Genomic DNA, 22,754 nt, shown 5'->3' on the forward strand with positions numbered 1-22,754 from the left:
TGCATGCTGCGGGATCGTAGTATACATTTTCTTTTTCCCGAATATGTCCTCAGATTCGATGCCAACGGTCTTTCCTTTTGTTTGCTTCGTATGGGTATTACTAGTATCTTTGGTGTCAGCAATGATATAACAATAATAATAATAATAATAGTATCTAAAGTTGTTTTTCGTTTATCGACTTCAACAACTCAACAGTGTAAAATATCACGCAATTCGCTGTCTCATTGCCTGTGACGCCACTTGTGCACGCATGTCGTTATCTCCTTTTGTTTAACGGCCAAAAAAGAAAACCCAGAAAGAATTTCAAAGGGACTGTACTGGGGAAGGTCAAAGCAAAGAAACTTTGATTTGTGAGGAGTCATGCATGGTTGGAGTTCCTTTTGGCACATGGTGTTAAATTTTCATCAGTTTCATGTTCACAAAAAAAAAATCTATCATCAGTTGCCTACTTGCCTTGTCCCAAATACATTCATTCATAAGACGTCAAGCTAAAGCCACGTTCAGAAAACATGTTGGTCGGGATCCAAGCAAATTTGGAACGTTGACAAGCCCTTTTTTCTTTGTTCTTTCCCAATCGTGAACTACTCTGACGGTTGCACGCCGTGCTAGGCCAGATAACGAACGAGATGCGCAGAGGATCAGGCACCGGTCCACATTGAACTAACCTGTGTGGTGCAGTTAAACTCAATAATCCAACCACAGCACATGCAAGTCAGCAATAGGCTGCTGAATGGATTACCCTTTTGATACTCGTATAGTTACTTTATGAGGACTTGAACAGAGTACAGAGGCTGAACTTTGCTGAAACAAAAGTTGCATATTGTCGAGATAGAGAAGCACAGTTTTCCCGCAATTAGAAAAAGGCAGATCGAAACTGTAACCGCAGCCTGAAGGAGGTGCAGACAAAGCGATTGCTCGGTCGTCATTACATTTAACTCCGGACCAAAGGCAATGGCGGATCAAAGCTAATTGCTGGAATCAGTGATGGTGGACCGCACGCTGAAATGAAGTCGGACGGCGAGTAGCGGCGGGGGAGGGTAACGGAGGCGCCGGAGGCAAGGGAGTTGGGGAGGCCGCCGGAGGCAGGGCACGTGGAAGAGCGGGAGCACCACCGTCAGACTGCTGTACGTCTAGCCGCCACAGTTGTCGGCCACAACTAGAGAGGAGAGCTGCACTACGGTCCACGGGCTACCTGTTCTGGGCCTTTTCACGGTTCCGTGGCGGTGACTGGGCCTACGCTAGGAGGCCCGTGCGAAAATGCCTTGATTTTCTCCGCCCATTGATCCGTTCATGATTAGATTGCGGTTATAATGTGTAAAATCTAAAAAATTTGCCCACTGAATCTTCAAAGATGTTCATAGGGGTAGAATTTGCATATGTATATTCCTAGAAGTGTGAGTGTGCGTGCGTTGTGAGTGTCTGTCTTGTACTGTATAATCTTAAAAAAAATATCTTCAAGAGGGCAAGAATGCCTAATATACACTCTCAAAAAAAAGTTTTGAAAATAAACTAAAAAATATTAGCTCCAATAGTTTCCTAAACTGATGCCACACAATATTCCGCACGCCCAAACCTGACAGAAATCCAAGCCGCAAAGTGACTGGGATGCTGAGGCCGTGAGACGGAGCCGCAAAGTGTGTGTGTTGGGAGGGTGCGGGGTGGGGTACGTGGATTCTTATGGGGCCTGTGGGCGACTGGCAACGGGCCACGTATAGAGTCCAGATGTGCAGCAGCAGCAGCAGCTGAGCTGGTAGTAGGAGAGGAGGGAATCAGGGAAGAACAGCGACGGTTTGGCGGACTCGAGGACTAGACGACGCCGGTGATCTCTCAGACGTTGCACCGGTGGTTCTGAATTTTTGATCTCTCAGACGCGTTTCTCATCTCTGGCAGGACAGCGAACATGGCGAAGGACGCCTTGGCCTTACCGGCGCAAGACTCGACTCTCCCCTCTTCTCTCCTCCTCTCGCTGTTTGTCTTGTACTCCTGTTGTTTTCACCCCGGCACATGGACGGGCTACCCAAGTTTACAAGCGACATGTGGTCGGCAGGTTCGTCGAGAGCACGCGGGTGTTGACTGTTGAGCAGATAGAGGCCGGGGGATGGAGACCACCGGCGTGGATGCCGCCATACACGGATTATCCACCGTCGCCATACTTGTACATGAGAGGGGGTTTCAGTTTCAGCAGAACTTCAGGTTGTTAATTCGTTGGGGCTGCGGGTTCATGCTCCGCCCGATATACGCGCCGCGGAATACTAATGGGTACTCCAACTCCGATCCTTTCCGTAAAAAAAAAGAAGAAAAACAGTGGGGATATAATAATCAAACTCCAAATCCTATGTTAAGACGGCACTTGTGCCTTTGATCGAGCTTGTTGTGCATTTGTTATTTGTCCAAGTATCTCTCCGACGACTTAGAGTTAAAATTTTGAAGCAGGATGTTAGAAGCGACGGCGAACAAAACGATGAAAAATAGAAAGATCAAACCGCAGAAAGACACGAAGATTTAACGTGGAAAACCCCTCCAATGCGAAGGGTAAAAACCACGGGCGCCAGCCAGCAAGAACTTCACTATATCGGGTGTTTGTGTACAACGCCTAGCGGCGGCTTACAAGAGGAATAATATGATTGATATTCTCCGGTGAAGCCTATGGGTTAGATATATAGGAGAGTCACGTGGTCTCCTCAACTTCTACTAGCAATGTGGGATTAAAAGTTTGCACCACATGGGCCTTAATGGGCCAAGCCCAAATTCCAACACTCTCCCATCAGAATTTGGATCACAATATAACATACTCCACCTTGAGACTAATTCCTTCTTGTAGCATATCAAAATCATCACCTGAACACAACAAAGAACAGAACTTCTGGCGCCAAATAGCCTCTTGGGCTAAACTGTCAAACCAACTAAGCTTGAGCAAAGCTCAAACTTAGGTACAGGAACTGGTTTAGTCATCATATCAGCTGGATTATCATGAGTACTGATCTTGCATACCTTCAATTTACCTTGTGAAATAACATCACGAACATAATGGTACTTGACATCAATATGCTTTGTCCTTTCATGAAACATCTGATCTTTAGTGAGGCAAATAGCACTTTGACTGTCACAGAATAGATCAATGCAAGAATCAACTCCACAAAGCTCAGTAAACAAACCTTTCAGCCAAATTGCCTCCTTGCACGCTTCAGCAATAGCCATATATTCTGCTTCTGTGGTAGACATAGCAACAACAGGCTGCAAAGTAGCCTTCCAACTCACAGCACAACTGCTAACAGTGAACACATAACCTGTGAGTGACCTGCGCCTATCCAAATCAGCAGCATAATCTGAATCCACATAACCAATGAGTCCCTGATCAGTTCTCCCAAACTTCAAACAAGAATCTGCTGTTCCTCTGAGGTACCTGAAAATCCACTGAACTGCCTTCCAGTGTTCTTTACCAGGATTAGACATGTATCTGCTAACCAAACTCATAGCATATGATAAATCTGGGCGAGAGCAAACCATGGCATACATCAAAGAACCAACAGCACTAGAATATGAGACTTTTGACATGTATTCAACATCCTCCTCAGAACTAGGGCACTGAGCAGCTGACAATTTAAAGTGAGGTGCAATAGGAGTACTAACTGGCTTTGAATCATGCATATTGAAACGCTGAAGAACCTTGTTAATGTAATTATGCTGACTAAGAAATAATAAATCAGATTTTCTGTCTCTAGTAATCTCCATACCTAGAATTTTCTTAGCAACACCAAGATCCTTCATATCAAATTCACTACTCAACAATTTCCTTACTGTAGTGATTTCTTTTCTGCTCTTGGCAGCAATAAGCATGTCATCAACATATAACAGCAAGTATATAGGTGATTCCTCAACAATCTTAATGTAAACACAGCTATCATATTCAGATCTTTTAAAACCATGTAACAACATAAATGAATCAAACCTCTTATACCACTGACGAGGAGACTGTTTCAAACCATACAAGGATTTCTTTAATTTGCAAACATAATTCTCTTTGCTTGGCACTATGAATCCTTCTGGCTGATCCATGTAAATTTCCTCCTCAAGCTCTCCATGTAAAAATGCAGTCTTCACATCTAACTGCTCAAGCTCAAGATCATGCATAGCAACAATACTAAAGAAAGTCCGAATTAAGCTATGCTTCACAACTGGAGAGAACACATCATTATAGTCAACACCAGGAATCTGACTGAAACCTTTTGCAACTAACCTTGCCTTAAATCTTGGAGGCTCACTAGAAGACAAACTCTCCTTTCTCTTGAAGACCCATTTGCAGCGAACAGTCTTCTTTTTCTCAGGCAAGCTTACAATCTCCCATGTGCCATTCTTCTCAAGAGACTGCATCTCCTCATGCATAGCTGAGATCCACTTCTCCTTATCAACTGAATCAATGGCTTCAGAATATGTTGCTGGCTCACTAGCATCCTCCACCTGTTCAGCACAACTCAAAGCATAATAAGTCAGATTACACTCCTCAATTAAACGGTTTGGAGGTCCACAACTCCTCTTTGATCTGCGAAGAGCAATAGGTAAATCTACATCCTCCTCATGCTGCAAATCAGACTGTGAAACTGGAGGTGAGTGCTGAACAGTATCAGGAACACTATCTGAAACATCATTACCAACAACTTCATTTTCCTGGTCATCCATAAGTTCCACCTGCACACTAACTTGTGACTGCAATTTCTCAACTAAAGCATCATCTGTGGACAAACTGTCAGTAAACATCACAGATTCATTGAAAACAACACTTCTGCTCATAAAAGTCTTTCTAGTTTCAGGATTCCACAATTTATATCCTTTGACTCCCGAACCATAACCAAGAAACAGACATTTAATAGCTCTAGGCTCTAATTTTCCATTATCAACATGAGCATAAGCAGTGCAGCCAAAAACTCTCAAGTGTGAATAATCTGCAGGTGTACCAGACCATACCTCAATAGGAGTCTTCTTGTTGAGTGGAATAGAAGGCGATCTGTTGATCAAATAACATGCTGTATTAGCAGCCTCAGCCCAAAAACGCTTGTTCATATGGGCATTGGACAGCATGCAACGAGCCTTCGAGATGATAGTCCTGTTCATACGCTCGGCCACACCATTCTGCTGAGGAGTGTATGGTATGGTGTGATGCCTAACAATGCCTTCTTTTCTGCAATAATCATCAAAAGCATCCGAACAGAACTCTCCACCATTATCAGTTCGAAGCACCTTGACCTTCTTCTCAGTTTGCCTTTCTATCATAACTTTTCATTCTATAAAAGCAGCAAAAGTATCATCTTTGCTTTTCAGAAAATAAGGCCAGACTCTTCTAGAGTAATCATCAATAATGGTAAGCATATAACGAGCACCACCATATGAAGGCTTACGTGAAGGACCCCACAAATCAGCATGAACATAATCAAGTGTACCTTTTGTGGTATGAACAGAGGTATTGAATTTGACCCTCTTATGCTTACCAAATACACAATGCTCACAGAACTTCTTGCCACTCAGAATGCAGCCATCCAGCAGGTTTCTCTTCATCAATTCTGCCATACCGAGTTCACTCATGTGTCCAAGACGCATATGCCAAAGGTCAGTCTTACTAGGTTCAGCATTAGCAACATTAGCAGCAGAAACAGAACCATGCAAAGTACAACCTCTGAGAACATATAAATTTGAAAGATTGAGATCACCTAGCAAATCTGACATTGATACCTGCTCGTAACACTTAGAGCAAAGGAAACATCTGGGCGCGTGCAAAGCATAGCATACATGATTGACCCTATGGCTGAAGCATAAGGAATCGTACTCATCCTCTTTTGCTCATCAGGTGTCGTAGCATAGTGACTCTTGCTTATAGTAATGCCATGTGACATTGACAAGAAATCTTTCTAGGAATCTTGCATATTGAACCGATTCAATATCTTGTCAATGTACGTGTCTTGGCTTAATCCAATTAGCCTTTTTGATCTATCTCTATAGATCCTAATACCCAGAATATAAGCCGTCTCTCCTAAATCCTTCATCGAAAAACTCTTTTTCAATGAGGTTTTAACGGCTTCAAGCATTGGAATATCATTTTCGATCAGTAATATGTCATCCACATATAGGACCAGAAACACAAGTGCGCTCCCACTAGCATTTTTGTAAACACAAGGCTCATCTTCATTGTTGATGATGCCAAACCCTTTGACTACTTCATCAAAACGAATATTCCAACTCTGAGATGCTTGCTTCAATCCATAGATGGACCTCTAAAGCTTACATATTTTCCCAGCATTTTTAGGATCGACAAAACCTTCAGGCTGTGTCATATACACATCCTCAGTTAGATGTCCATTAAGGAAAGCGATTTTGACATCCATTTGCCATATCTCATAATCATAATATGCGGCAATTGCTAGGAGAATCTAAACAGACTTTAGCATTGCGACGGGCGAAAAGGTTTCCTCATAGTCAACACCTTGAATTTGTCGGAAACCTTTCACCACCAATCGTGCCTTATAGATGTGAACATTTCCATCCATGTCTAATTTTTTCTTAAAAATCCATTTACAGTCGACAGGTCTTACACTGTCAATTTGATCGACCAAGTTTCAAACTTGATTATCATGCATGGATTTTAACTCGGATTCCATGGCTTCAAGCCATTTGTCGGAGTCAGGTCCCATCATTGCTTCTTTGTAGGTCAAGGGCTCATCATTTTCCATCAATAATATGTGGCGCTCCTCCGTAATAAGGAGGTTGAGCTTGTCATAGCGCGACATGCCCTTATAGACCTTCGTGGGGCTGGTGCCTCAACTACGGGTTGTGCAACATCTTGCACATCCCGTGGATCTTCAGTGGGTGCTGAAACAGTTTCGGGAGTTTCCTGAATTTCTTCAAGTTGCACCTTGCTCCCACTAAATCCTTTTGAGAGAAACTCATTTTCTAAGAAAACACCATTGCGAGCGACAAACACTTTGTCTTCCACCTTATTGTAAAAATAAAATCCTTTGGTTTCCCTAGGATACCCCACAAAGAAGCATTTGTCTAATTTTGGAGTGAGCTTATCTAACATCAAACGTTTGACATAAGCCTCACATCCCCAAACTTTGAGAAAAGATAATCCGGGATGTTTCCCAGTCCATATCTCATATGGTGTCTTCTCAACAGACTTACTTAGAACCATATTCAATGTGAACGCAGCAGTTTTAAGTGTATAACCCCAAAATGACAATGGAAGATCAACTTGACTCATCATGGACCTAACCATGTCCAACAAGGTTCGGTTCCTCCGTTCGGATACCCCATTCCATTGAGGCGTTCCGGGCGGAGTTAGCTGCGGAATAATTCCACATTGCTTCAAATGATCACCAAATTCAAGGCTCAAATATTCTCCTCCACGATCAGATCGCAGAAATTTAATTGTCTTGCCTAATTGATTTTGTACTTCATTCATAAATTTTTTAAACTTTTCAAACGATTCAGACTTGTGCCTCAATAAGTAGATATAGCCATATCTACTAAAGTCATCAGTGAAAGTAATGAAGTACTGAAAAACACCTCTGGCTATTGAGCTCATTGGTCCACATACATCGGTATGTACAAGTCCCAACAAGTCACTCGCCCTCTCACTATGACCAGTGAAAGGCGCTTTGGTCATCTTTCCAAGCAAACAAGACTCACATGTGTCAAATGATTCAAAATCAAATGAGCTTAACAATCCATCTTTATGGAGTTGTTCAATGCGCTTCTCATTTATATGACCTAAGCGACAATGCCAAATAAAAGTGGGATTCAAATCATTTGGTTTAATCCTCTTAGTATTAATGTTACAGACAGATTTATCCTCAAGATCAAGAACATATAATTCATTCACCAATAGACAATGAGCATAAAAAATACCATTGCAAAAAATAGAACAACGTTTGTTCTCTATTACAATCTTAAAATCATTAACTTCTTCCAAACATGAAGAAGAAATAATGTCCTTGCTCAAAGCAGGAATGCAATAACAATTATTTAATTCCAAAACTAATCCGGAGGCTAGAGACAAGTGGTAGGTGCCGACCGCCAACACCGCAACCTTTGCGCCATTGCCGACACGAACGTCCAACTCGCTTAGACCCGGCAACGATTTGCAAGTGTGAATCATCGATCCAGTATTAAATACCCATGATTCACAGGAAGATAATGCAATATTAATTTCTATAACATTTATACCTGAAGTGGAAGTCTAACTTCCCTTCTTCTTCTTCTTTTCTTCCAAGTACTTCTTGCAGTTCCTAGACCAATGTCCCTTTTCATGACAGTGGAAGCATTCATCCTCAGAAGTAGGGCCAGATTTGGCCTTAGGTGCTGGCTTTAGCTTAGAGCCCGAGGACTCACCACTGGAACTCTTTTCCTTGCCTTTACCTTTGGGATTAGGAGGTGTCCAATGCTTCCTCTTTTTGTTTCCCTTCTGAATCATCATCACATGATTGGGATTCTTCTTAATGCTCTCCTCTACTGTCTTTAGCATCACATGCAATTCACTCAATGTTTTATCTAAGCCATTCATCTGAAAGTTCATGATAAAAGGCTCATAGCTCGCCGGGAGTGACTGGAGAATAACATCAGTAGCCAAGTCTTGGTGAAGCTCAGAACCAAGTCTGTCCAAAGTCTCAATGTAACCAATCATTTTGATCACATGAGGACTGACTGGGCTACCTTCTGACAGCTTGCACGCAAACAAGGACTTTGAGATATTGAACCTCTCAGTCCTGGCTTGGCTCTGAAACATCCCACGCAGCCCCTCGATCATGGTGTGAGCATCTGCATGCTCATACTGCTTCTGCAGATCAGGAGACATGGTGGCGCGCATCAGACAGCTGGTATCAATTGAGTTATTGCAGTGCTTCTCATAAACTCTGCGATCAGCAGCAGTTGCATTGTCAGGGAGATCATCAGGATATGGCTGCTCAAGAACATACTCCCTTTTCTCTTGCCTGAGAACAATTCTCAGGTTGCGGTACCGATCAATAAAGTTTGTTCCATTCAACTTTTCTTTCTCAAGAACAGAACGCAAATTGAAAGCGGAATTGTTACTGGCAGACATGATCTACAACATAAAAGTAAAGCAAGATTTCAGCACTAAGTTTATGTAAAGACTTTCATTAACTAATTTAACAAAAGACAACCTACTATATCAAAGTCATCTTCCCTCTAATGACATATAGTGGTTCAAGATCCATAATCATTAAAATCCTAGTGAGTTTTAACATCACGGCTAGAAAAGTAGTGATATAGTTAAGCAACAAATTACTAATCACATCTCTATGCGACTCTTGTTTGTTGGGTGGCATCCAAAGCCCCGACCCCAACCCTATGCCTTAAAGCCCAAAATTGTTTTGATAGCTTTGTTGAGTAAACCAATACTATGCTTGTGAATGTCAGACATCCACCCTATACAAAAGTGATAGCTGAGGGTACTCTACTTTGGTAAACCTACCACACAACGATCAAAATTTATAGGTGCATCTATTGGTAAAAGGCATCAAAAACTCAACCTTTTTCTGAGGGAAGCTATTCTATCATGATTAAAACATCCACCATATGTAAAAGCATGAAAGAATAGTATGACAGAAAAATAAACATCACAGTCATATAATCATATTATATTGTGAATAGTATGGCTTCTTACATCACAATGGGCTCCATCGCCATGGCTCCAAGGTGACCTCCATTGCCATCCGTCCTGTCTTGTGGTGATCATCATCGCCATCATGATTGAAGTCTCCATGAAAAGATACTAAGCTACTACATCTAATAACTAGTGAAATAATTACATGAGGATTCAAACATCACAAGTCGACACGCAGGTCGTTATACAATAATGGTGCAACCTCAACTCGGTTGTGTTAACTTGCGACACGCAGGCCGCACAAATCATCACATACATCATCACATGACATTGAGGCCATACCATTCACATCACACCCTGTAAAAACAAGTTAGGCGTACGACGTGTTCTACCAAAGTAGCGCTTAGGAAGCCGCTATAGCGAGAAAGCAACGACGGTAGGGACATGTCGTATGCATAACAGAGAAAGAACACGAACTAATTTTTTTGTCACATGCAACGCAATCAACTCGCTCTAGTTTTAACCCCTTATTACCAATTGATCTAATCAAACTGTGTAAAAGTAATAGATTCAATCTACTACAACAACATATTATCTATATGCTAATGATCCAGACCAAAAACTATGCAAGATGGCTGTGGTACCACTGTAGGTAAACGGGTAGGCTACGCTAGCATCACTACCGCATATACCCAAGATACTTGCGAGTAGAAGATCATAGATCGTTACCACTAGACGCACGGTGCAGCGAAAGAAGTCGCGCGTCGATGTAGAGGAAGTAGTCGATCACATCCCACGAACCGAGCTCCTCGTACTTGATCCCAGCAGCCGATCAGCGCAGCAGTCGCAGCAGCGCCTCCACGGAGTCCACACGTACGAGGATGAAACGCCGGGCGTCGGTGTGCTAGCACCGCACGCACGGCAAGGGCGGCAGCCAAGAGAGGGGGGGGGGGCAGCTAGGGAGGTGGCGGGGCTCACCGGTTGTATCGCCCCGCTAGCCCCTCCCTCGTATATATAGGGCGTACTAATGAACTTCTATCTCATAAGCCCATTAGTAATTCTAATCCCTCTTGAATTAATATTTTTTTAGGCCTTTAAATCATATTATGATGATGGGTTTTTGGACAGATCACCGACAAGATCGAGGTCGACCGCGATGGTTCTCGTGGGACCAGGCGATCGACGCGCTTATGGATGCAGACGAAACCTGCTGGATCATCGACTCGACGACTTGACTGCCTTTGTGGGTTCGGCGCTTGCTTCTGTCTTGTAGCTGGGGCCGCACATGGGCGCGCCTATGGAGTTGAATTGATTTGCAAGTAAATTGTGCGCGTCCTTTTCCTCGTTCATTTTGTATCCGCGAGACATTGAAGGTTTGGTCGAAAACATCTCAATATTGTATTACTAGTAAGGTGGCCTGTGCTAATAACGCAGGTAGCTAGTTTTTTTCATTTAATAATAATAAATCAGCAAAAAAGTTGTACCTAGTAATAGCATAAAAAATATATTTATCTATGTTTTTTATTTAAGTAATTTGCTTCAAAATATAAAGAAACTGCATTTCGTATATTTTTAACTTGAATTTAAAAATATATTAATCATATTCTACGATCTATTTGATTAAATGAAATTATTATTTTTCAAGTATAATTTTTTAGTATTAGCATTTTGTTTTGAAGCTATACTTTTAAACAGAGCTTAAATAAATTTACGTGAACAAATATTAAATAATATTTTGATTTTTGTGGATGTAGTTTTTAATTTTGCCAACCCGTTTTTTCCCACTTTGTTTTTTGTTCTTTGGTTTTTTTATTTAAAATAAATCGAAATGAATGGGAATTGACCAATTACCTCCGCAGCCTAAAACCATCCCAATTACATTCGCATTGAATCTCAAGAATATCCAAACTGCAGGCCTCCGTGCTGCTCCGGCGTGCGGCGGACCTCCGTCTTGCCTCTGCTCCATCGAGCGCTCGTTCCTGCCGGCGGCGCGCTGCGGATCCTGTGGGGACCGTGGGGGTTCCTGCTGCCTGCCGTGCGGGGTGCCACGCCTGCTGCTGCTTCGGTTGGTGGGGCACCAAGGTCTTGGCTTTAGCTGCCCTGCCGGTGGCGCGCTTGGGCCCTACGGTTGCCCGCCTGTTGCCGCTTCTTTTTGTGGGGGCACTGGAGCCTCGGCCGGGGCTCTTCTGCCGGCGGCGCGTTTGGTCTCTCCTGCCGGCTGCCCGTGCCGCCGCACCGGTCGTCAGTTCGATCTGCGTGGTTCGGTGTCTCCGGCCGTGGCGCTGCTGGTGCCGCTGGTGCCGCTGCGGCGGCTTGCGCGGAGTTCACCTGCGATGCTGCGGCTGCATCATCGAGGCTCCCGCACATAACAAAGGTAAACTCAAGAATATCTCTTGATTTATTAGCAGCTCAGATTCAGAAATGCTTTACATGACCGCCCTCCAGGATTCCCTTGGAATTTATATTATTGGGCAGATATTAATGACATAAGGAATATGATTTTCACTATCAGTTCACACAGTTCTTTATCACTGTCCAGTTCATCCTTATTTTTTGCTGCATATGTTTGAGATTACATTTCACCTGAGAGATATGCCTGACAGTAATGTAAATATGTAGAGCGTGTATCTATTACTCATTAGAAGATTTCTTTGTAGACAATGTTTTTGGCTTTATTTTCTCCTGGACATTCTGTGTCATCGATTAGAACCTTCAGTCCTTTCCTGTTTGTCACCCTTGATAATGCCACATATAACTGGCCATGGCAGAACACCTGTTTAGATAAATATATGCCCACCTTGTTAAGAGACTGACCCTGACTCTTATTGATTGTCATTGCGAAGCAGACAGACAGGGGGTATTGCCTTCTTTTCAGCACGAACGGCCAGTTTGAGTCATTTGGCGACATGACGATTCTGGGTATGTATACCTTTTCTCCCACATGAGTTCCTGTAATTATTTTTGCCTCTATGTATTTGTTTCCAAGCTTAGTGATTGTCATTCGCGTACCATTGCATAGACCTGCTGATTGGTTGATGTTTCAAAGGAGCACGACCGGCATGCCTACTTTGAGCTTAAGCTCGTGGTTTGGGATACCAGGAAACTTCAAGCTGTTTAGAAATTCTGTAGGATACATCTAGTTCATGCTCCTGTTGTTTGTAGATGCTTTGCACATGTTGTCCGAGCTATGGTATGTTACTTCCTCACCTTCTATTTGATTCATTATATATTCATTTATCTCCTCGACTGTTTCATTCCTTGGGCATAATATCGCTCTTTCTTTTAGGAATTTTGGATCTTTGTAGTTGGACATCAAGTTTGGATATATGCTGTTTACGATTGTCTCTCTTGGGTCATTTCCTTTCTCTAGAATCAAGTCCCTTGGAATTTGTATCCACTCTTCTCCTTCATCTGATGTTGTTTGCCTTCACCAATATTCAGTATCCACTCAGCAAATTCATTGACTTCCTTTTGTTTTTCTGTGTTGTGAGGCATACAGGTGAGCCGCATGTTTTTTGTCAGTTTGATTATTTCGAAATAGTTCCATAGGTATGAATGTTTGATTGAAGCGCTGACTATGTGTTCTCTCCTTCCTTTGGGGACTACCGGCAGGATTTGTCGAAAGTCTCCTCCCAGCACAACAGTCATCCCACCAAATGGCTTTTCATTGCTGTTCTGGTTTGTAAATCTGAGTATATCTCTCAGACTTTTGTCTAGTGCCTCAAAGCAATTCCTGTTTGCCATTGGAGCTTCATCCCAAATAATTATTGAGGTTTTCTTTAGCAGCTCTGCGAGATGGGTTCCTTGTTTGATTTCACATGTGGATTCTTCTGTTATGTTAAGTGGAATTTTGAATCTGGAGTGTGCTGTTCTTCCGCCTGGTATTAGTAAGGCAGCTATAGCGCATGATGCCACAGCAAGTACTATCTTTCCTTCAGATCGTAGCTTTGTTGTAATGGCTTTCCATAGGTATGTCTTTCCTGTACCACCGTGGCCTTCGACAAATATTTGCTTTCCAAGTCCATTTTCTACCGACTCCATTATCGCATCGTATGCCTTTTTTTTTGCTCAGGATTTATGTTTTTGAGTATTGTTTGTAGTTCTCCTTTCAAGCTGTCCCTGTAATAGTTTAGCTCTTCATTTATCAATCTGTTCCCAAGTTCTTGTAGCTCATCTGCATTTGGCAATTCTATATCTGGGTAATTTTTTAGGGACCTTCCTGCTTGTTGCATCAGCTTCTCTATTTCAATCAAAGTGTATGTCTTTTTCTGAGATGCTGTTAACTGCAGTGTCGGGAAGTTTAGGATTAATCTTCTCTTGTGTTGTATGTCTTCGGATAATGCCTCCCAGGTTGACTCACAAAATCTTTTTGGTTCAGTTACTTCACAGTGGCACAAAATGGTCGCGAATAGCAGTCTTAATTGGATTCCAGCAGCCCAATTAGCTGCTTCGTTCACACACTCGATCCATTCATTGTCATCATCAAGAAAACCCATGGCCTGGCATGCTGCTTTAAATGTTGCATGTACAACTCCAGCCACTGTTCTTATTTCTTCATATGACGTGCATCCTTTGACAGTGTTCAGCAGCATCCGGAGGTAGTACCTTTCTCCACTTGTTGGATGTGCATAGTAGATCCTTCCGATTGCATATCCTTGTTTTCTCTTTTCCCATTTTTTTTTCTTTTGCTTTCCATACCCATCTATTAGGGAAATCTGCATATGTCAATTCTCTTACTTCTTCGTGATGTTTATTTGCCTTCATCCATTCAGTGAACTTAGTTTCCTTGACTCCCTCCTTTCTGACTATGTTTCTTATATCGGTAGAGTCTGGGAAGATAATCTGTTGTTCATTCTCGAGATGGAAATTGAGCCTCTCAACGGGCGGATCTCGATAGTTGAGATCAAATTGGAATAGCCTCCAGCATGCCTCTGTTGCTGATATGTATCTCATCTCTAAGTATTTCTTGATCTCGTCAGTTTCATTTTTTGACGTGTTTTCCTTGAGTAATCCAACTACATAGTCAACTCCTTTATGAATGTACTTGAATAGGTATTTGATAGACCTAGATCTGTTGCACCATTCCACATTAATGTGAGCTTGGAATTTGACCAGGAGATCCCTATTATATGGTACGACAAATCTGTTGTCTAGTGTAGCTTTTCCCTTTTTGATTTGTCTCCCATTGTCTCTCCTCTTGTACACTGGAAACCCTTCTTCATCAATTGTTGTTTCTGAGTTGTATTTTTTTTAAAAATGTTTGGTGCATCTGTTTTCTACCATGCATGGAGATTTTGTGTTTGCCTCTCCACACGGTCCGTGCATCATATAATTTTCCACAGCTGCATATGCTTCAAGGTCCTCATCCTTTTCTGGTATCTCTACACATATTATATCATCTATCTGCGATGGATCATGGCATTTGCTTTTGTCCTTAAGAAATATCAATATATGTGCATGCGGGAGACCTCTTTTCTAGAACTCAATTGTGTACAGGACTGCATTAGAATTTAAAATTTTTGTTAGTTTTCTAACATTCAATTATATAGATAACATAAAACATAGTAGTATATTAATATTTTATTGGATCTCACCTGATGTAATTTCTCCGAATCTTTTTCCTTGCACTATGTCCCGTAGTAGCTCCTTTAGTTTAATCATGAACACTCGGCCTACAATATCGGGCCGTTCAGTTGGGTTTTTGTTTGCTTCCTGTTTCATCTAGCATGTACTGGATTTCTGGCCATTTTGCGTTGCAAGTGAATGTGATAAATAGGTTTGGGTATCCAGCCCAACGGCAGATGGCCATCGCATCTTGGAAGTTTTGCATCTTGTTTCGTATACTCCCTGTGAAACTTGAAGGTAGCAGTATCCTCTTTCCAACATATTCTACTCTGGTGTCACCCCTTTCGATTGCGTCTTGCAATCCGCTGTAGAGTTCAGTACGTAATTTCCCTTGATTGTGCCTTATCCAGTTTAGAGTGTTCTGCTCGATGCATGTGTAAGCAGCAGCAGCAACAACAACAACAATAGCATAGCCTTTTTTCCCAAGCAAGTTGGGGGTAGGCTAGAGATGAAACCCGAAAGAAATAAGTTCAAGGTTTAGGCACATTGATAGCTAGTCTCCAAGCGCTCCTATCCAAAGCTATCTCTTTAGAGATATTCCAATCCTTAAGGTCTCTCTTAACCGACTTATCCCACGTCAGTTTAGGTCTACCTCTATCCCTATTTACATTATCGACCCGTTCAAGAATCCCACTACGCACCGGCGCCTCAGGAGGCCTTTGTTGGACATATCCAAACCATCTCAGCCGATGCTGGATAAGTTTCTCCTCAATTGGTGCCACCCCGACCCTATCCCGAATAACTTCATTCCGGACTCTATCCCTCCTTGTGTGCCTGCAAAACCACCGCAACATCCGCATCTCTGCTACACTCAGTTGCTGGACATGTCGCCTTTTTGTAGGTCAACATTCAGCACCGTATAACATCGCCGGACGAATTGCTGTCCTATAGAACTTGCCTTTTAGCTTTTGTGGCACCCTTTTGTCCGATGCATGTGTAAGCATCGACCCAAAATTGCAGAGATAAGTGTCCAGACATCAGCAATGACATAGATTGGTTAGGGCGATGGTGAAGGTAGTATGCGTGAAATTCAAGCATAGATACTTTGTTCCTTTTGTATGTTATTCCATCTTTTTGTTGATATAATATTTTAATGTTGAATCCATCTTCTCCGTACAGGAATAGCAGTGGGTATTGCAGAGACATGAATTTTGGGTGGATTTCTGATATCCGTTTAGGCCCCATATCTTTGTACTCAATGATGATGTCACACCCTTTGGCTTCATCTGTTGGATCTTTTATGACCAGTGCTGCAACCTCATCTGCTCCTGGCATACCGTGTGTCCCGTTTCTATTTCGATCTGCTATTAGCTTTAGAGTGTAATCATGGTAGTCTAGGTTTTTGAATCTTTCCTTTGCCATTCGGAATGATTGAGCTAGGACATTGTTCTCATCTAGCATGCTCTGAAGACCAGCCACAATAGTAGGGTCAATCGGTGTTTTTCCATTGGTACTTCTCGATGCGTCTATCCTATTTTGTACCTCATTCTCTGTATCATAGATGTATAGCTGTGCCCAGCGTGGCTTGCTACCTTCTTCTGGCAGTAGAATTCCAATATGATTATAGTTTTGGCCATGCATGCGGAATACGTATGGCCCATGGCCTTTGTTTATGTCTTTGTCTACAACCCCTCCTGTGGATGTGAATGAGAACATTGAGTTGTAAGACCGGATGTTTTCTCTGAAGTTTTTAGAATCTTCTCCTTCACCATTCAAAAGATTGTCGAGATAATTTGGTGGATTTTTGCGTGGAGGCAGTCTGATTTTTCCTTGCTTGCAGCACATTCCGAAAGCTGGTTTTTTAGTTTTGACTTTGGCTCTTAGTCTTTCCTCGTACCATAGGAGAGCATCGCAGTGTCCACATCTGTATTTTGGCTTTCCGAAGTTCCATATATTACTTTCAGCATCGCCCCTCTTCTGTGTTTCGCCAGATGCATTGCTACTGTTATCTTGATTTGCTTCTTCCTTGCATGTTCTTGAACGCTTTGGTTTTCTCTTTTCTTTAAGTATTTCTTTTCTCTTCAGTCTTGCCAGTCGATATTTCATCTTGGTCGTTTCCTCTATAGTGCATGCTCTTTTTTTTTTGCCCTTTTTAAGGTTTAGTTGTTCCTTCCTCCTCTTTCTGTTTTGCGATGCTTCTTCCTTTCGATGGTTCTCCATTAGTTTTTTTGCCTGTTTCAGATGTAAAATTAAGGCAACATGAAAGAGAACATGTTTCTTGTTATAGACTTCAATGTGTAGTAGCAGGCATTAAAGAAAATTAAATTTTGATGTATTTTAAATTTATATGTAGTAATTTTATTATTTCGATTAACATAATTATGCATGATATGTATATGCAGTGCACTAAAGGCATGAAAGAGAAGAGGTCCGTATGATACTTGCCAGAGGTACATTCCAGTTTAGATTTTTGTCTCCCACGAACTGTTGTGCTTCCCGATGCTTTTTTTAATGAACTGTAATGCTACAAATAAATATGTTCGCATAAGCAGCCAGTAAAGAATATGGTTTTTGATTCTTGGAGCAGAATGTATAATAAAGGATGTTTGACAATTCATTGTCCTTATGGTAACTCCTCTCTGTTATGCAGGATGCAATTGAAGAATGCAGAAAGCTCTGTGGTGGACATGGTTACTTGAACAGCAGTGGGCTTCCTGAATTATTTGCCGTCTATGTTCCTGCATGCACTTATAAAGGAGACAATGTTGTTCTGCTTTTGCAGGTTTGTATGGTACCGATGATACTAATCAACATAAGTACTTTTGGCTACTGTTATTGGTTGAGTATGTGTGGCATGGCATATTGTATTCCATAGAAGCGGTTTTTGCCTTTGCCTCTACTACATTTTGGCTAATGGTGTATTAATAGGCAGCCTTCTGATGGTGATACCTGCAGGTTGCAAGGATTCTAATGAAGACTGTTTCTTAATTGATTTCAGATGTAAAATTAAGGCAACATGAAAGAGAACATGTAAATATTTTCTTGTTATAGACTTCTAGCAGTTGCCGCCAAGGTATTAATAGAATTTTCTTTAACCTGTTTTAGATTGAGTAAAAATACTAAGTACCAGAGCTAACTGAGCTAACAGAGCTTTCACATTGACAGCTAAGGACTGGCCTGATAATAATCATGATTTAATTCTTAAGCTTTTTTATCCTAAGTTGTCCATGTAGATTCATAATTTTTATTGAATATTTACATGATGTATCCGAGCTTTATATTAGGAGGTTTTGATTTGTTATTTTGTTTTGGCAGGGTGTCGCTGACAGCTCGTTGGACAGGCTGTGGCAGAAGAGGAAGGCTGACTAACAAAATTATGCATGATATGTATATGCAGTGCACTAAAGGCACGAAAGAGAAGAGGTCCGCATGATACTTGCCAGAGGTACATTCTAGTTTAGATTTTTGTCTCCCACGAACTGTTGTGCTTCCCGATGCTTTTTTTAATGAACTGTAATGCTACAAATAAATATGTTCGCATAAGCAGCCAGTAAAGAATATGGTTTTTGATTCTTGGAGCAGAATGTATAATAAAGGATGTTTGACAATTCATACACTCTAGTTTAGATTTTTGTCTCCCACGAACTGTTGTGTTTCCCGATGCTTTTTTTAATGAATTGTAATGCTACAAATAAATATGTTCGCATAAGCAGCCAGTAAAGAATATGGTTTTTGATTCTTGGAGCAGAAGAGGAACGATGGAAAATACCTGTCTTTGATCGTTTGTTGATGGTTGAATCTATTTTTTCAAAAAGGCTACGGAATTAGATTAGTATATGTAAATATTGGGAGAAAGCATGAACTGAGGCGCGCCTATGCGCCTCCCAATCCCCACCATGGGGTATCCGCGGCTCACCTCCGGGTGTGATCCCGTCAGCGCGCGGCGCGCCTATGCGCCTCCCAATCCCCACCTTTTGGCCCAGTCCAGAGGCCCGGCCTCTCCATCTCCCGACCGCACCAGCCGACACTGAGGCGCAGCAATGACAGCGGCCGGGCGTCGGGCGAACCCTAATGGCTGCCGGCGAGCGACGGCGCGTCACGGCTCGGCTCGGCTCGGCTCGGCTCGGCTCGGATCGGTGGGCAGCCGGTCTAGTGGGCACCGGGCAGACGGCGAGGTAGAGTCTCGCGGCGAGGGCGCATTGTCCGGTGGCCTGCGTGTGGCGACTGCAGCTCGGCTTGAAGCATCGGACGGACGGACGGAGCGGAGCAGAGCTGCATGCCTGGGCCCAAGGAAGTAGTGAGCATTTCTCTGCAGTGAACGATTTCATTTCTATGCGATCAGAGATTTCAATTCTCTGCATTGCGGCAGTGAGCATTTCTTGAATTTGAGGTACATCTATTATCTTTATGTTCAACAGTTTCAAGTTATGATCTTTTTTGTGATGTTGATACTGAATTGTCTATTATGAATCCATACTTGAGGCAGCTAAAAAAATTCACTTGTACAAAATTTTTAATAGCCAGCCCCAAAATCCTGGGCCCGCTCCTACTCGCCGGAGGTGGAGAGGAAGCGGCAGGTGCTCGTGTCCCTCCTGGATCGGGAATGCGGCGACAGCGTGTCGGCTCCGGCAACAAAGGGCGACGGTCAGCCCAGGGCTGCGGCATCTTGACAGTCGCTCCACTCCCACACGGATGATTAATGGTTGAGTAGTTTATTTTCTAATTATTTTTACCTTTGGTAATTTGATTCTTCGAAAGCAATAAATTTTATTTTTTATGTAGGGAAATTTTGTGACTACCTGGTGTTTGATTGTTTTCTAATGTAGCATAAATAAATAAGCGGGTTTGACGCAATGTAGGAGGTGCTCACTGCTAGAGCTTTAATTTTTTTTAAGGCACTATCTCTTAGTAAATAGTGTATAAGATCTAATTTTTTTAAGTTGCAATTCCATTTAATAGCATAAAAGATGAGATGACGATAGATATAACTTGAATATTTTTATTACTGTACTGTATCTTGGTAAATAGTGTTGAAGATTGAATAATTTTCATTGTGTTAGGTAATTAACATTGCCAAACACTGATTCTTCAATACTTGTTTCGCCGTCATGCAGTGTTCGATTTAATTATTTATGATAACTAAAAAATTTACAATTCTGGAAAACTATGAAAAATATATTATAATGGCACTGTAAGAAGGCATACATGATGATGTTTATTACTATATCCTGATATTTTCTATACTACTGTTGGAGTGCTGCTTTTACTCGTAGCTTGCACGGGAGTGATTCTTTGATCTTATTCACCACATCTTCTCTGACTGCTATGTGTGCACACCTACACAACAAAAATAATTAATGTATGGTAGTTAATTGACCATTGTAATAAATGATATATTATCGATATTGCATAATTTTTTATATACCTAAGATTTATATCTTGCAGGAATTCTTCTAATTCTTGATGATCTGTAAAGAGTTGGACGATCATCTCCGTGCAAATTCTTCTAATTCTTGATGATCTGTAAAGAGTTGGACGATCATCTCCGTGCAGGGGTATGTTGTTGACCTTATTTTTGCTTTCAGAATTCTCCTCTGTTGGAATGAGGTTGATTTGACTAATGCTCTGATCATTTTCCTGTTCTAAACTATTTGATTGCTCTTTTTGCTACATAAGAAAAAAACTTGTTAGTTTAAATATCTATTGAATCAATATAGAAGAAAAATGTGGTTGTTGCAGTACAAGATCAGTCGTAATTCCTGTGTCCATCATAGTTATTTCGCCCCTCTTTTTTCTGTAGGAACATTTCTTCAACTTTCTTGTTGGTCTTTTTGTATCTCTGTCACTATTGTGTTGAACAATTACATCCAATGGGACAGAATCGAATTCCATGTTATTTTCAGCATTTTTATTTGATGGATCAGATTTCATATCTCTATTGCTTTCATAAATCTCCTCTGCTGGACTAATTTTGATACCAATGTCGCTATGATCATTTTCCTGCTCTGAAGTACATGTTTGTTGTTCTTGCTACATAAGAGAAAAGCTTGTTAGTTCTAATATCAATATAATCAATATAGAATATGAAACCTGTGGTTCTGTAGTACCAGATCAGTCATAGTTTCTGTGTCCATCACAATTATGCTGCCACTCTTTTTTTTGTAGGATTTTTTCTTCAACTTTTGGGTTCGCTTTTTGGAACCTTTGACACCATCCTTTAACACGTTAGATTCGCTTTGTTTGACTGCTACATCACGTTTTTGCCGCTTGATTTTCCTGAGAATAGATTTCCTATTGGTATGGTCGTAGTTGATATCGTTGTTGCCATCAACATCTGTCTCTTTTGAAACAGGTGAACTTTGCTGTTATTAGATAAATAATTAGGACATAACTCAGGTAGTTAATTAAAAATAAATAATATTTGAAATTCATTTGATACCTGTTTAGTAGAAAGTTCCATGTTGACGGTATTTTTTTCTTTTTTTTCTTTTTCCATGAGCAATTGTTTCTTCTGACCTCTTAAAACTTTTGTTAGCTCTTTTCAGTATCTTAGTCTTTTGGGGTATTTCTGCGACATCACAATTCATTTGTTGGGTATGATTGTAATCAACATGGGCATCTTCTTCTGGTCTTTGTGATATGTCTCTTGATTTGGCATGAGCTCTTTTAACTTTCTTCCAGGAAACTTTACTCCTTTTTTTTATTTTGCATTGTTGCTATGCAATCTTCGTCTGAGTCATCAACTACTATCATAGCTATGTGCCTTCTTTTACTGCTAAGGTTGTCTTCCCTTGGTGCTGGAGATTTTTCTCTACATTTGATATCTTCGCCACTATCTTCCAAATCAATTGATTGTGATGTATTTTTGCGAAGTGAAGCTTTCATCTTACATTCCTGTCAAATGATATTGTACATGGTTTGGTAACTTAGCATGAAAGTAGGAGAAAAAAATATTGTTTTCACATTACACAAAATAACTTTACCTCTAGAATGGGATCACTTGTATGCTTCAACTCAAAATTTCCATTTTTGTATTTGCTATGTTTTAATTCTTCTTCATCAAATAAATCTGATATTTTTTTGTCATGTGTATCTTCGATGTTGTGATCCTGCAAACAAATTTATAGGGATAATTGGTTCTGTACAAAAGAATAAACTAATCGTTGTAATGGAAATAACCTTACATTCTCCGCTTGATGATTTGAATATTGCAACTCTAGCTTCTCATCTGGCTCAAATGTTTTCTTCACCAGATAGTATTCTTTCCCTTCAGTCAAATTTTGCTCCTTTAGCATGAAACGGAAGATAAGTGTTTTCCCACATAGTTGTTGAATAACCTTAAGGATTTCTTCAGATTTCCCATTAAGTGGATCTAGCAGATCTGTGATGGTCATCTTGAGCATTTTTTGTGCTTCATCATCAAATATACTACATGTAGTGGTTGCTGTGTGGTCACTAATTTGGAGTCGAATTCAATACCTGTTACAGCGTGTTTGTAAGCGGAAAAATGCAAATATATAGGCAATATTTGAAATAATGATAAGATTACCTAGGAGTTGTTGCTTCTGGACATGCA

At 41.2% G+C, this 22,754-nt stretch overlaps 2 long non-coding RNA genes across 2 annotated transcripts; both read left to right on the forward strand.

Moving 5' to 3' along the window:
* Positions 1-12,793: 12,793 nt before the first annotated feature.
* Positions 12,794-13,906, forward strand: LOC120711616. Its single transcript, XR_005690359.1, has 3 exons — positions 12,794-12,803; positions 12,900-13,112; positions 13,226-13,906. It is a non-coding gene; the product is annotated as an uncharacterized LOC120711616 (long non-coding RNA).
* A 129-nt stretch (positions 13,907-14,035) lies between these two features.
* LOC120711617 lies at positions 14,036-18,286 on the forward strand. The gene is made up of 4 exons (XR_005690360.1): positions 14,036-14,211; positions 17,581-17,628; positions 17,829-17,960; positions 18,134-18,286. It is a non-coding gene; the product is annotated as an uncharacterized LOC120711617 (long non-coding RNA).
* Positions 18,287-22,754: the final 4,468 nt, after the last annotated feature.

The sequence above is a fragment of the Panicum virgatum genome, chromosome 6K (genome assembly GCF_016808335.1).
Source record: "Panicum virgatum strain AP13 chromosome 6K, P.virgatum_v5, whole genome shotgun sequence".
NCBI lineage: Eukaryota > Viridiplantae > Streptophyta > Magnoliopsida > Poales > Poaceae > Panicum > Panicum virgatum.